General features: G+C 37.2%; 1 protein-coding gene across 4 annotated transcripts in view; it reads right to left on the minus strand.

Moving 5' to 3' along the window:
- Positions 1–14,435, minus strand: part of ZRANB3 (zinc finger RANBP2-type containing 3) — a 216,722-nt gene extending 202,287 nt beyond the window's left edge. The window contains exons 1-2 of one of the 4 annotated variants that reach the window (XM_045508865.2): positions 14,369–14,405; positions 13,766–13,852 (exon numbers count right to left, since the gene is read on the minus strand). The gene's annotated coding sequence lies outside the window, so the exon portion shown is untranslated. Of the gene's footprint in view, positions 1–13,765; positions 14,205–14,368 lie in introns of those variants that run through there. The other 3 variants (XM_045508866.2, XM_074363564.1, XM_074363565.1) reach the window with 3 other exon arrangements.
- Positions 14,436–16,020: the final 1,585 nt, after the last annotated feature.

Here is a 16,020-nt window from a genome sequence, read left to right on the forward strand (position 1 = left end):
GACTCAGGACTGTCTGATAAGGTCCTAATAAGCACCAATGAGTCGACATCCCTGGTACCTTCTCGACAACAACCTATAAAACAACAACAATAAAACCCTGAGTAAAGAATAGAATAGACAATGGTTCAAAAGGAGGAAGGTGTAAAAGCAAGAAACCTATTATCAGGCTGCAACAGACAAGGCAAGAATCATGTCTAGCAGTGGAACTGGAGAGATTGGGGAAATGTCTCAGTGGTAAAGCAAACAGAACTTGCTGATGGAGTACATGTGGAGAATGAAGCAAATGTGAAATCACTATGTATATGTGAGATCACATCATTTAAGAGTGAAGGAGTTGTGCAATTTACTGAGACATTGAAGACTAAGGAACAAATGGACTGGGGAGAAAAAAAAATCAACAGATCTTTTAAGAATATATAAAGTTTGAGATGGCTATAAGATATGAAGTCTAAATGTCAAACAGACTTGGAAATACATGAGTCTGAAACTCTAGAAAGAGAACAAGGGTGAATACACACATTTGGGTATTGACATGGGACAGTCAATCTGTATCATTTTTTGAAGCTACCCAACATCTGGTATCCCTGCTATGTTTAGAAACTTCCTCACATTACAAATATAAGTGTGAGTCAGATGTCACCTTCCAATAGTAAAGCTGGAAATACCAGATTCTTGCTTTCCCAGTCTGCCTTACAGCTACTGAGCTTGCTAATCAGATAAATCCGTTCTAGACTTTTATCTAGAAAGTGAAAATTCAAAGAGCTAGGATTAAGTGAAATCCATTCTGGCCAGGGTAGAAGCAGCAGAAAGAACCATGTCCACTTTCCAGAAGTAATAGGGGCTCAGAAGCACTTTTCAGGGCAAGTGGTATGAGGGATATCATATTTTAGTGAGGAACATTGGCAAGAAGCTAAGAAAAATACAGAAAAACTATTTCCCTATCTATTATCTTTGCTTCTTTTTACATTGTAAAAAATTTTAACAAATATTCCAAGAAAAAAATGTGTCTGCTAAGTTGAGGTCACATTGCAACTTACGTGATTTATTTTATGAGGACTGAATCAGATACTATATTTGTAAAAATAAACAATGCAACTAAAGCTATCTAAAGAAAAATTTGTTTTAATAAAATCATAAGAGAAAAAAATAACTGTTTAAATATGAAGATGAAAGAAGTCTAAAACAGTATGAGACTATTCAGAAAAATTTTCAGTTGAACTAAAAACTATGGTGTGGTTGGCTCACTGATGATTCAAATAGGTACCTGGATATATAAAGAACTTGAAAATACGTAGTGGTACAATTTAATTGACAGAAAATGAAAGTTTTAGTTAATACTCAAAATAGTCATTTTTAAATGCCCTTTCCCATTTATACTATTTTTCTAAAGTCTAAAAATTTTGTTATATTAAAAAAAAAAAAACTCATGTAGGTCAGCCATACAGGTTTATCTGCTGCAAAAGGTCCATTGTAACCAACATTACATTAATAACAAGAGACTCAGGCTTACTCTTCTTTCTCAAGTATCAAGAAACTAACAGTTATAATAAACATGTCTCTCTAATCATGAAAACTGTAGAGGATTTAGTTCAGAGATTAAGCAAAAAACATTTTGTTCAATGTATATATACTAGTTTACTTTTAGTAAGGTTGGAGGGGCTATTAAGATGGAATGAGCAATATATAACTATTAATACCATGTTATTAAAATTATTAACCCAACAACTATTGGTTAGGGAAATTTAGTGGAAGCAAATCTAGCAGAACTCATTTTCTAATCAATTCTTTTGAAAAGCAACACCTGAGAACAGAATAAAGAAATGTTTTTATTCTTAATCTTTTAGGATCCTTTAACCTCAAGATGGCATTTCTGTAATCAATTGGGAACAAAGTAAATTCAATTGGAATTTACTAATGCATTCTTAAGTAAGTGGTGGAACTGTGTTGAGGAGAATCAGATATTGTTAAAATATACTGCCAAGAGGTTTATTGTGGAAATAAGCAAATGGCTGGTCAGAGAAATTTTGCACTTTGAAGAGATAATTTTGTTATTTTTATTTTTTAAATGAAGAATTTATTGGATGGAATTTACAGCAGAAGAGACAAAGAGAGAATAAAACAGAAATGACAAAGAGTGAACTAGAAGAGACAATAAATGTAAGTGAAATAAAAATGGCAAACAAAAGAAAAAGATTATCATACTGTATTTTAAATTAATAACTATATGCTGCTTTAAGAAGACACATGTTAAATAGGAGGACTCAAACATTTGATGTAAAAGAATGGAAAAAGACGTATTATGCATACCAAAATACACCTGATAGCTTTATTAACATAAGACAACATATGTTGAAGGCTAAGAAAATTACTAAGGCAACAAAGGGCATTTTATAATAATAAAAAAATTAATTTACTAGAATGATAAACACTGCCTCAAAGTATATAAAAATACAAGTAAAAACAGATAGAAATAAAAGGAAAATTTGAAAGAAACAAAGAATAGCCAAATCTATAACTATAGTGGGACATTTCAATACATCTCTCTCAGCAACTAATTATAAAAGCAGATTAAAAATCTATAAAGATATTCAAGATCTGAAGAACACAATAAACAAACCTGACCCATTTGATGCAATGACAAAAATATTCTTTTCAAGCTCATTCAGTGAAGCTAGCCTAAACCTCATTTGACAAGCTCATTAGAAGAAAAAATATATACAAGCCATTTTCTTACATTCATCAGTAAACAAAATATGAGGAAACCAAATACAGCAGTAAATTAAAAGACTAAGATATCAAGACTAAAATGGGCTTATTTTAGGAATGTAAGGCTAGTTCAATTTTTAAAGCCCGATCAATAACAAGCTGATCCTAAAATTCATGTGGAAAGGCAAGGGCCCCAGAATAGCCAAAACAATCTTGAAAAAGTACAAAGTTAGAGAACTTATACTTCCTTTTTGTAAAACTTACTATGCAGCCATGTAATCAAGACAGTGTAGTACTAGCATAATGACAGACAGATAGATCAATGGAATAGAATTGAGAGTCCAGAAATAAACACTTATATTTATAGTTGGTTGATCTTTGACAAGGGTGTCAACAATTCAATAGGAAATGAATAATCTTTTCAAGAAATGGTGCTGGGACAACTAGATAGCCACATATAAAAGAGTGAAACTAGACCCCTAACTCACACCATACACAAAAAGTAACTCAAAATGATCAAATACTAAAATGTAAGGGCTAAAACTAAAAAACCCTTAAAAGAAAGCATAAGAATAAATCCCTGTGACATTGAGCTATGCAATGGTTTCTTAATACAATACCCAAAATAAAAGCAACAAAAGAAAAAATAGGTAAATTGGTCTTCACCAACATTAAAAACTTTAGTTCTGCAAATAATACCACCAAGAAAATGAGGACAATCCATACAGAGGGAGAAAATATTTGCAGATTACATCTGACAAGGGTCTGATATCCAGAATATATAAAGAACAATTACAACTCAATAATAAAAAGACAACCCAATTTAAATATGGGCAAAAGATCTGAATAGATATGTCTCCAAAGTTACGTAAATGGTCAAGATGCACACACAAAAATGTTTAACATCATTAGTAATACAAAAACTGCAAATCAAAACCACAGTGAGATACCACTTTATACTCATTAAGATGGATAAAATAAAAAAGACAGATAATAACAAATGTTGACAAAAGTGTGGAGAAATTAGAACTCTCAAATATTGCTTGTGGAAATGTATAAAAGTATAACTGTTGTGGAAAACAATATAGCAGTTCATCAAAATGTTGAAGAAAATTACCTTAAGACTTGGAAATTCTGCTCCTAGATATACACTCAAGAAAAATGAAAACAGACATCCACACAAAAATTTGCATACAAATTATCATAGCAGCATTATCCCTAATAGTTAAAAAGTGGGAACAACCCAACTGTCTATCAAGATGAACTGGTAAAGAAAATGTACTATGTCTATACAACGGAATATTATTTGACAATAAAAAGGAATGAAATACTTATACATGCTACAACATGAATGAACCTTGAAAAAATGCTAAGTGACAGAAGCCACTCACAAAGAACTACATATTGTGCATTCATTTATATGTAAGTTGTTGACTAGGCAAATCCATACAGAAAGTAAGTGAGTGGTTGCCTAGGGATGGAATCAGGGGGCTGGGCGGTGGAGTAGAGGAGCAGAGAACAAAGAGAAACTGCTAATGAATATTGGGTTTCTTTCTAGAGTAATGAAAATGTCCTAAAATTAGATCATGATAAGGGATGATCAGAACCCTATGAATATACCAAAGAATTGTGAAATGAGTGAATTTCATGGTTTTATTTTCTAGTGAATTATGTATCAATTAAGCCATTAAACAAGTACATTGTAAAAAAACAATGTAATTCAAGAATAACAAAATAAAGAAAAAAACTGATAGGATAATCTCAATAATGGGGGGAGAAAAGTATTTGATAAAATTCAAAATCCATTCAGAGCAAAGGTTCCATGTTATAGAAAAAATAGGAGAGAACTTACTTCATATTATGAAAGGTTTTTACCAAAAGCCTTGAGCAAACATCATACTTAAGGTAAATTGTTGACAGTTTTTCTTGCAAGGTCAGAAAAAACAAAAATATGCCTACTATCTCAAAATTTATTTAACAGTGGAATCCAATCAGGTGAATAGGGTAAAAGGAAAAGCAGAAAGAAAAAAATTTAATTTACAGATAGCATAGGATTATGTACACAGAGTAAAATTAATCTAGTAGATTTATAGCAAATTTAGTAAGATTAATGCATATATATGATCAATATACACAATGCACCGAATTCTTCTATCTAGGCAAAAATCAGAAAATAAAATGTTAAAATTGATACCATTCTTAACAACATCAAAAAATTCAAATACCAGAAATATCAGAAAGAAATCTAATAAAAAGATATGGAAGACCTATATATGGAAACTACAAAAGATATGTGAGAAAAATTAAAGATTTAAATCAAAGAATTGGTAGTCCTTCTTTGGAACTCATTGTTATACATTGTAACTCATTATAATATCAAGAAACTCTTTAGATGATGTCATGACACTGAAACATGAACACTAGCAAAAATAGACCCAGTTATACTGAAGGTGGGGATAAAAGTACTATTTCTCGAGTACTTATGAAATAATAGTGTCTATTACATGCCAAGAACTTGAACATGGGCTATCTCCTATAATCTTCCTAAGAACTCTAGAAAATAAGTGCTGTGTTCTTGTTCACAGATGACTACACTATGCCATAATGTGTGAGAAACAGGATTCAAATGCAAGTTTGTATGGCTATAAAGCCTACAATGGAGTAAAGTCCCTCACAAAGATTTGAAACACAAACAAAATAAATCAAGCAAACAAACAATTCCTGGCTTGATGTATGTTCTAGGAAGAAGGAGTATACAGTCACTCGGAAAAATAGTTTTACAATTTCATTCAAATAGCTATACATGCAACTACCATGACCTAGCAATTGTACTCCTGGGCATTTACCCTAGAGGAAAGTTACATCAAAACATGTTCACACAAAAATCTAAATATGCATGTTTACTGTAGTTCTATTCATAACAGGCAAAAACTAAAACCAACCCAGCTATCCTCCAATGCGTGAATGGTTAAACAAACTGGTATATATACACATCATGGAATACTATTCAGCAACAAAAAGGCAAAACTGATACGTGCAATAAACTGGATGAATCTCCAGAGAATTATTCTGAGTGAAAAAAGCCAATCTCAAAGGTTATATGTGTTTCATTTCATCTATATAATACTCTTGAAATGATGAAATTATAGAAATGGAGAACAGATTAGTAATTCTAGGGGGTAAGGTGGGGAAGGATAGAAGATGTTTTGACTCTAAAAAGGCAACATGAGGGATCCCTGTGGTATGGAAATGGTCTCTATCTTGATTGTGTCAATATCCTGGCTGTGATTAAGTAGTATAGTTTAACAAGATGTTACCACTGGAGGAAACTGGGTAAATAGTATGCAGGATCTCTTTGCATTATTTCTCACGACAGCATATGAATTTACAATGATCTAAAATTAAAACTGTAACTTTGAAAAATGAAAAAGCAAACACTCTGGCTTAACACATACCAATGAATCTGAAAATATGGGATAATGATGTACAAAAAAATAAAAATCCAAGAAGATCATGCAGCTAGTGGTAGAGGTAAGACATATTATCTGGGTTTTTGCTCCCTTTTCAACACTAGACTAGTTCCAAGAGATGAGAAAGTATAAGGTGCCATGACTGGAGTGCATGGCTGAACTAATGTGGAAATAAAGTTCACAGGAGACATGGCTGTCCAGGAACTAAGAAACTAACATGCATCAGCTGGGCCGTACGTTTGAATGTAGAAGTCAGAATGTACGTGGACATAAAGGCAAGTTCAGGTTGGGGGGAGGTATAGCTCAGTGGTAGAGTGCCTGTTTAGCATGCATGAGGCCCTGAGTTCAATCCCCAGGACCTCCTTTTAAAAAAAGAAAAAAAGTAAAAAAATGCAACTCACCCCCTCTCCAAGACAAGTTCAGGTTATAGCAGGGAAAATGGGGACACAGTTTGCAGAGTGATTAAGATTAAAGGGGACAGTTTATTAAATATGGATTAAGGATCCATATTAGGATTTTAGGGTATCAGAACACCCTAAAAAGTTCTAAGCTAGAAACAAGGCCTACATATGGAAAATTCTTCCTAATACATAGTATCAAGCAAATCTTCTGTTCAATTTAAGAACAAAGTCAGTTAATTTAGATAACTAAATTTTATAAATTCATGATAGTCAAACAAAAACTGTTAGTGCAAATGGTCCTGATTACTATAGCAATTTGGCTACATGGACACACCAAGTAAACACTGTGAAGATAAAATATCTTAAATGCTGGGTAACCTATGATGAAAGATTTGATCACTCACTTCTCCTCCCCTCCCATCCACTGATAATAGGAAGCAGGTGGACAGAGGTGAGGGAGGAGGGCTAGAATCTAGTAACCTCAACAAATATCTTTCCAGAGTTAAGTAAGTACAGAACCACGTATTAACATAAGTAATTCCAAGTTCCTTATTGGAAATAGAAATTTAACTTGAATAAACTGCCAGTTCCCAAAAATGGTGAATATGTTGGTCTACTGGACACCCCTGCTCTAAAGGACATGAATCTGGAGGGGAGGGTATAGCTCAGAGGTAGAGTGCACGCCTAGCATGCATGAGGTCCTGGGTTCAATCCTCAGTACCTCCGTTAAAATGAATAAACCTAATTATTTCTCCTCCAAAAATGAAACAAACAAACAAAAAAAACCATAAAGCACATGGATCCATAAAGCACAGACACACACACACAAAGACAGTTTGATTATGAGTTTGAAGAGGTAGTCAAAGAAGATGTCTCATCTACTCAAATATCTTCAGTGATTACAAAGTCCTTTACTCAATCACAGAAACTCTTCAGATTTGATCTGGACTCGCAAATGTACCTATTTCATATTTTAACATACTCCATGCTTATATGACAGTGTACATTCTGTTTACATGTTTTATGTGATAAAGCTATATTTATGAACTGTCAGTCAGCAAGCTACAATCTAAATTTAATAAATTAAAATCACATTTTGTCAGTAAAACAGAATATTCTAAAATGATAAAAGATCAACTCCAGTAAATTATAAAATTATATATTTTAAAAATCACTTATGGGGCTTTAAAAACTTCCATATGTTAATAGCTAATTACTTTAAAAGCAAGGACACTAGAATCTTTCATTCTAAAGACAACTGTTTTCAGAATAACACAGTAACTTCCACTTATTGAATGATCTCTTTCTCTGAGGCAGTACACTAGAAAATTTAAGAAAATCTCCTACAATTCTCAAAACTCACAAAGATAAGTATTATTATCCTCACATTAAGGACATGGAAAATGAGATTCAGCAGTATTAAATAACTTATCACCAGTACTGGTGATATTGTTAGGCAGTTAGAAATGAGCACTGGGCAGGGGGAGAGGAAGGGGAAAGGAACAACCCATAAAATGATAGTACATCTGCACTCAGGATAAGGGACTCTAGAAACTTTTACTTTCTCTAAATGAGGGCCAGCAAAAGAAGCCAGCTAAAATTAAAACGCAGCAGCTGCGCATAAGAGAAGGACCTGGAGTAACTTGATCCAATGCTCATTATAACGTAATTAACATTACAGTTTGAGCCTCCTCCCTTAGGTTTCTCTGTGTGCTTCTGGGGTAAGAACCTGTCCAAAAGGGGATGGGCGTGCCGGAGCACAAGGAACCTGAGCTGTCAATCAGCCCGATCACTCAAAGAACCTGAGCCGTTAATCAATCAATCACAAAAAACGCCCCTAAGCCAGGATCCAAGACGGAAAAACAAAGGAGTGGCGCCATTTTTCCTCTCTTGAATTGGCCCGCTCCCAAGTGTAAGGAGTGTACTATCTTTCACTACTTTTTACTTTACTAATAAAAATCTTGCTTATATCACGCTTTCTGTCTCTCGTTAAAAATTCTTTTTTTTTTTTCGGGTGACTAAGAACCGAGGTAATTCCTACTTCCCTTTTCCCAGTAACAATATTAAGCCCGGAGCTCTCATTGGTCTAATGTAAAAGTCCAAATTTTTCCATTATGCAACACTGCCACTTAAAATCACTCATTCAACAAATTACATAGTGCCTGTTATGTACTAGGCATTGCAGAAAGTACCGGTACACAAAGATGAATTTGCGCCAATGTAGCCTCACCTCCCAGCTCAATCTGGGGTGGAAATAAGAGCTATAAACAAGTGCAACACAACGCAATAAGCGCTATGAAAGAAGTATATATGAGAATACCTATACAAAAGTGGGTGTGCTGACTCCGTGTAACAAGCAGTCAAAAAAGGCTTCACTTAGGAAAAAAAAATGCTTGCTGCATAGTACACCTTATTTAAATATCTCATGTAACTCTTAAGTTGAACCTTGAAGGAAGAGTGAAGTTAACAGACGGAGAATCAAGGATATTCTAGAGAGAAAGAAGCCGTATTTGCAAAAGCACAAAGTTTCAGAAAATCATAAGCCATTTAGTATAGCTAAAGGAAAAAAATAAAGATGGCTTTGTGACAAGCAGTAAAGAAGTAAACACAAGACAGATTAGGGAGGTTCTCATATGCCATGCTAAGAGTTCAGACTTCATCTTGTAAGAAATCAGGAGCCTTTCCTAGAGTTTAACCAAGTCACTACTCTACAAATATTCCCTGGTCAAATTTGGAAGAATGGATGTCGGGGTAGGGACAACCTTTTAGCAGGCTACCACAAATAGTCCAGGTAATACAATTTATAATCTCTTAGCGTCAGGCTACTACACTTAATTACCTACATGATATTTTGGATATCTTATAGACATTTCTAGCCTAAATGTCCAAAACTAAAGTCTTGATTTCTCCACCAAATTGTGTGTTCCATGACCAATCTCAGTAACAGTACAACCATACATGTTACTCAAACCAGCAACCTGGGTTCATTCTTGATTTCTCCTTCTTCCTTAACCACCAAATTAAATCCACTTGTTATTAATTATTCCCAAAATATATTTCAAATCCATTCATTTCTTTCCAGTTTCACTACCCTCACCCACCTCAAGTCACCACTGCTCAACTGGAAAGCTGCAGTAGTTTCCAACTGGACTTGCCTACATTTTCTTTAGTATTAGTTGGCTTCCTTTAAGCACTTACTAGGAATGACAATTATTTTCATCTGTTTACTCCCTCCAAACAGAAAGCCTTGATAAACTCAAGACCACAGTGTTGTTTACTGTTTATTTTTTTTACTTCAGTCCTCTAGGATCAACCAGGTCAACAGAAACAATATTAACAAAACCTAACCCGCACTTATTATGCCCCAGGCACCATTTCAAGTGTTTTACATGTATTAACTCATTGAAGCCTCACAATGGCCTGTGACTACTTTTATCTCAGTTTTTACAGATAAGGAAAAAGGCACAGATACTTAAGTAATCTGCCCAAGGTCACCCAATGAGTTCAGGGCAGAACCCAGAATCGAACCTAGGCAGCCTGGAGCCCATCCTCTTGACCATTACCCAGTACTTCTCTAAGGATATGCTCAATAAATATATCCTGAACAAATAAACAAATGAGATAAAGAGGGACAGATTTAGGGGTATGTTGAATTTGAAGTACTCTGAGAAGGCTATGAGGTAGAGCAGGGTAAGTAGTTATAAATTAGAGGTAAGCATTCTGAAGTCATCAGGGCCTACAGCAAGCCACCTATAAAATGTAAACCTCTGTATAAAAAGTGATTCTCTAATTTAAAAAATCAGATGTGCTCTTAAAATGTAACCATTTGGATCCAACTCTGTAATAAAAACACGTTGTAACAAAGCACAGGATGCCCCCATTGAACCTTGACTGTACCTATGAAAAATTCTGTATTGTTAATATGAAATGAAATACTTGCCTTTCAGTAGTATTCTGTATCCCTATAAATGTCAAACTTCTATTTTGTTAAAATATAAAAGTGAGGATATTTATTTTTAATTTGACAAAATGACACCCAAATCAACTTAGTAAAATACAAGAAAATGTAGGACTGACAAGAAAATGTCTAAAAAAGTGAAAGCACACTTTACCTGCCAGATATTAAAACATATTATAAAGTTACAGAAATAAAGATAATGGGTATGGTACAAGTCAAAGAAAAGACAAAACAATGAAAGAGAACAGAATCCAAACAAAACCAAGTATATATAGATTGTGAAAATAAATGTAAAAACAAATATAAATTATATACACATTTTATCATCCAATGTTGAATCATCAAAAAGCTTTTGCGAAGCATCAAAAATAAACTCGAAACTAAAAAGGAAAAGACAAATTTCAACATTAAAATAATTTAAACTATGTCACAGAAAAACAGCTTTAAAAAGTTAAATAGACAAATTGCAAAATGAGAGTAAACAAAATACATGAGAGAGTTAAAAACATCAGAAGTAATTTCTTTAAAATTAAGAGACTATGATAGTCTACTCAGAAGAGATTGAACAACAGTACACAAGGAGATGCTCAACATCAACAGAATTCAACTAGATAGAATTAAATGAGGGACTGCTTTTTGCAATCCGATTGGATAGAAGAGAAGATGGGAAATGGGTGCTCTCAAACACCTTCAGTAGAAAAGAAAATGGGAACAACCATTCTGAACAATTTAGAAATTACACAGTATTTGGGGATAAATAATCCTACTTCTAAAAAGTTAGATTTAAGGGGTAATCAGGCAAGCATACAAAAATGGTGCTCATGACAGCACTGCTTTTAAAAGTTAATTGATTCAGCAATCCTCCTTCTGTGTATATATGAAGAAATATTTGCACCGATTTTAATGCTGCATTATTCACAATAGCCAAGAAGTAGAAGCTGCCTAAATGTTCACTGGCAGATGAATGGATAAGTGAAAGACGGTATATGCAAATAATGGAATATTATTCAGCCTTGAAAAGAAGGAAATCCTGTCCCATGCTACAACATGGATGAACCTTGAGGACTTGATGCTATGTGAAACAAACTAGTCACAGAAGGACAAATACTGCAGGATTCCACTTATATGAAGCAACCAAAGTCAAACTTTTAGAAACAGAAAGTCAAATGGTGGTTGCCAGGGGCTGTGGGAGGGGGAAAAGAGGAGCTGTTGTTCAGCAAGTGCAGAGTTTCAGTTTTGCAAGATGAAAGTTCCAGAAATCTGTTGCATGACAAGGTGCATATACTTAATACTACTGTACTATATACTTAAAAATGGTTAAGATGGTGAAGTTTATATATTCTTTACCACAATCAAAAGAAAAGTTAATCAAAAATAATCTAAGTATCCATGAGCTAGGAATTGGTTATATTAAAACATACAATGTAATAACACATAGCCATTAAAAATGATAATCTCTTTGTAAGAGAGAGATCTGTGAGGCTATCCACCAAAATTTAATAGTGGTATCTCTGGGTAACAGGATTACAGATGACCTTTACTTTCTTATGTTTTCCTGTTTTTCAAATACAGTTAAGTATGTGTTATGTGATGCCAAAGGATAGCTCAAAAGACAAAGTGAGTGCCACCATTAATTCCAGAATCCTGGGATGGAATTTCACATTTCTCTGTATGTATCTGGCATATATTGGGGGATTAATGAATATTTCAGAGTCAGGATGAGCACTGGTTAAGAGCTCAGGAATGAGACTGATCTGGATATGAATCTCAGCTCCAAAATTTACTGATCAAGGGTTTAAAATCTTATTGAACTTCACTAAGCTCCAATTTCAAGTATAAAACGTCACAGAACAATACTTGAGGATTGTTGCAGGGAACATGTATTTAAAGCACTTGTCATCATTCCTGACTCAGAAGAAACACACAATAAAATGATGGCCATTGTTACTATTTGTTGACTTGAGCACTGGAAGAGCTCAGACAAAAAAAAAAAAAAAAAAAAAAAAAAAAACTAAGCATCTATAGAAGACTATTATGCTTAATTGTAAGAAATTCCCAACTGTGTTAAAAAGCAAGAGACAAGACTTTGGTGGATGTAGAACAGTGGCCAAAAGGTATGATTTTATTCCTATATCTAAAAGGATTACACTATAAAATTAACCAATTAGTTAGTGCATAAATACCACTCAGGAGTTTTGGGCACAGACTTAGTGCTTCAGTTAAAAAAGAAAAGAAAAGAAAAGAAAAGAAAAAATATGCTTATTTTAGTCCAGAGATAGAATGGAAAATTAACTGGCAAAACACGACAAATGAAGATTTGACTTAAGTTAGAGATTAAAAGAATGAGTAACACGAACATTAATTTTGCTTGGCCTCTATCTTCCTCACTACTTTTGGATAAGGAGACTTTTTGGCACTATTCTTCCCCCAAAGTCTGGTATAGAGCCTAATACAGTAAAAGTGCTCAATAAATATTTACAAGATGAGTCATAAGAGAAAGTCTCAGTGAAACCGCAGGAAAATTTGAGTTAGAATTTGAGGAAATCTCAGTCAAAATGATGGGGAGCTTAAGGATGAAAGCTAACAGGCTTACGGAGGGAAGGATTTTTCTGGTAACACCTGCATCTCCTTTACTCAATGAGTTTCCCAAGGTACCGCAAAGGGAATGTCAACAGCAAAAATACACTGAACTTTGCACCCCAACAGGGGCAGAAACCAGGGTCGAATGTGTTAAGCTTATTAGGCTTTTGGCTCCAAAGTCTTTATAATGATCAGTATTCATCAGTTGGCACCCTGTCAACACTTATTTACTCAAAAAAAAAAAAAAAAAAGGGCAATGGGGACCATTCTTAAGTATCAATCCCGAGCCCCACTACTTCTGTAGCTTTTCTTCTTCGAACCAGCCTTTAGAAGTTTCTAAAAGTGGGAGGAGTTACCTCAGAACTTTTGAGTTGCTTGTTTTTAGTCAAACAGAAGAGGTGAAGGCTTTAGAGGCACCCTGCACAAATATGCGGGTGCAACCTAACAGTGAGCAAGTCAAAGGACAAGAAAAGTGGGGCTCTGGGGTTGAAGACTGGGGTGGAGAACGGCGCTCTAGACTTGGGGGCTACCCCCCCATCCCATTTCACCCACTCTTTCGTAAAATGCAATTAAATTCCGTTCCACTTCCTATCTCTTACAAGAAACCCCCAACTTGCCCGCCACATCACGGCACTCCCCGAAGGCCACACCTGGTGCACTCGCTGCAGAATCTCCAACTCCCGCCACAGGTTTGTCATGTGTCCTCCTCAAAGCGGAAGTGACTTCAAAGGGAGAAACTGAAAGTAGGAGAGTTCAAAATACCAGTAATCTAAAACCCCTACAGAGTTCTGAGAAAACACTTCCCGACTACCTTTCTCTCCTACCGCATACTCTCTTCTGTTAGGCGGGCGAAAAGGCTTCACCACTGCGGAGCGACTGGTTCCCCGCCCCAAACTCCAAATCATTGAAAAGCCCTGTCCTTTATTGGCCAACGAGGCGGCATTGGCACCTCCCAGGAACTACAACTCCCGTCAGGCCCCGCGGGAAGCAAACGGAGAAAAGGATACGGCCGAGAACAAAGCACGTTGGGAACTGTAGTCAGCTGCAGGCCGAAAAGGGCAATTACCCCGCCTTTCCCAGCTGAGGCTGGAGAAACCAGGTGTTCGGCTTTAGAACCCGTTATCGCCGAGGGGAGAAGCGAAGCCCTTAAGCAGCATTCCCCCACTTCCCCTCACATGGAGGATGACAATTTTCCTTTATTCCTATAAAGCACTATAAGTACTCCTTGAAGAAATATGGTGTCTTTCCAATACCTCCAGGTCAGTAAAAACTCCCAGAACTCCCCAACCTCAGGCTCCAACTCGTGGGAAAAGGTGGCTCTTTTACAAGTGGGCAAAATGGCTGTCCTCTTACGTTTACCATTGGTCGGGCTTTGCGTCCTTCAAGGGCGGTTACTTACCGCCGATTGGCTCTTTTTCCCTGGAGGGTGGAGAAAGACCTGGCAAGGCGCTCCCGCGGCCCGGGAGGAGATGAAGGGGTGGAGAGAAGGCAGTTTGTTCAGACGTGATTGGATAATGCTCATGTCAATCGGAGGATATACAACCTATGATTTGTCGACTGACCCTCAAAGAGAACGAAGAGGCGGGGCTAGTGCGTGGTGGGAAGGGGCGGGATTCTGCCAGCCGCGGCTGCCGCTGGAGCCGGTGTCCGGGCTGGTGATGGGGTTAATTCCCTTTCGTAAGACTCTTACTTGCACCCACCCAGCCCCGCCGTCGCCCCGCCGCGCCGCGCTCCAGCCGCCTCCTCCTCCTCCTCAGTAACGCGGGTAAGAGATGCCCTCACCTCCCCCCTCCAGCTACCCGGGAATAACGCGCTTCGCTCCCCTCCCCCGCCCGCCAACCGGTAGCGCTAACGGAGAAGGAGGCAGGCAGGGGAGAGATGTGGTGTGTGAGAAGGTGGCCTTCCCCGCCTAGCCGTCGGCGCTCCAGCCGGGGCCCCATCGGGGTGCTGCTGCCGGCAGCACGCCGGAAGGTCGGGTTCCGAGGGAGCCCCGGCTCGCCTGGCCCGCCGCTGCAGCTGCAGCTGCATCCACTACCTTGTGCCCACCGCCCCCACCCGGGGGCCATGTGAAAAGCAAACCCCTCGAGGCCTAGCGGAGGAGGCAAGGGAAGGGTTCCCGAGTCCCAGCCATAGCTGCTGCTGCTGCCCTTGCAGCCCCAGGGACTCGGGAACCAGCCACAGCAGGCCTGCCAGGAGCGGGTGCCGAACGTGTCTCTGCTCTCCCGGGTGGCTGTCGTCGGTGCCCTGGGCTCCCCGGCCCACCCCACGGCCGCGGCCCCCGGCCTCGCACCCCGAGAATTTTTAGAGAGGAAATAAGGCATTCCGAATGGTCGGTGAAATGTTAGGTAGTACATTTTGGCTGTGGTGCTAGAAAAAGCACAATGGGAATATTAAAAAGAAAGTTGAATGACTGTCAGTGCCACGGACCTCGGGGGTCAGATTTACACACGTTATGGTTGAGCCTTAGGCTCTGCCCCCGAAATCCCTGTGTGTTTGAAGTTTTTTGTCGTTGTCTTTTTTGTTGTTGCTAGGTGCAGAGGAGGGTGCTTCCATTCTTTGAGCTTGCTTTTATGCGGAAACTTAAACTGTTGAGGCTCTCATGTCCCGTGTGTAATTGGGACAGCGTGTCAACTAAGTAAACGGGGAAGAGGTGCTTTCTAAAATAGTGAGGTTTAATAAATAGCAGATGATTTTTCTAAAATTTTCCAGAAAAAAATATGTGTATATTTATGTGTGTGTGTATGTGTGTGTGTGTGTGTGTGTATGTATATCTCTAAAGGTATAGTTTGCCTAATTGTAATTCTGAAGAAATCCTTTGCTTTTAGCCTAAATGTCATTGATTACAGGAACTTTTGAATAATGGAAAGATGGTTAAAGTCAAACTGGCAGCCCACCTACTTATAAT

The sequence above is a fragment of the Camelus bactrianus genome, chromosome 5, assembly GCF_048773025.1.
Source record: "Camelus bactrianus isolate YW-2024 breed Bactrian camel chromosome 5, ASM4877302v1, whole genome shotgun sequence".
Lineage (NCBI taxonomy): Eukaryota > Metazoa > Chordata > Mammalia > Artiodactyla > Camelidae > Camelus > Camelus bactrianus.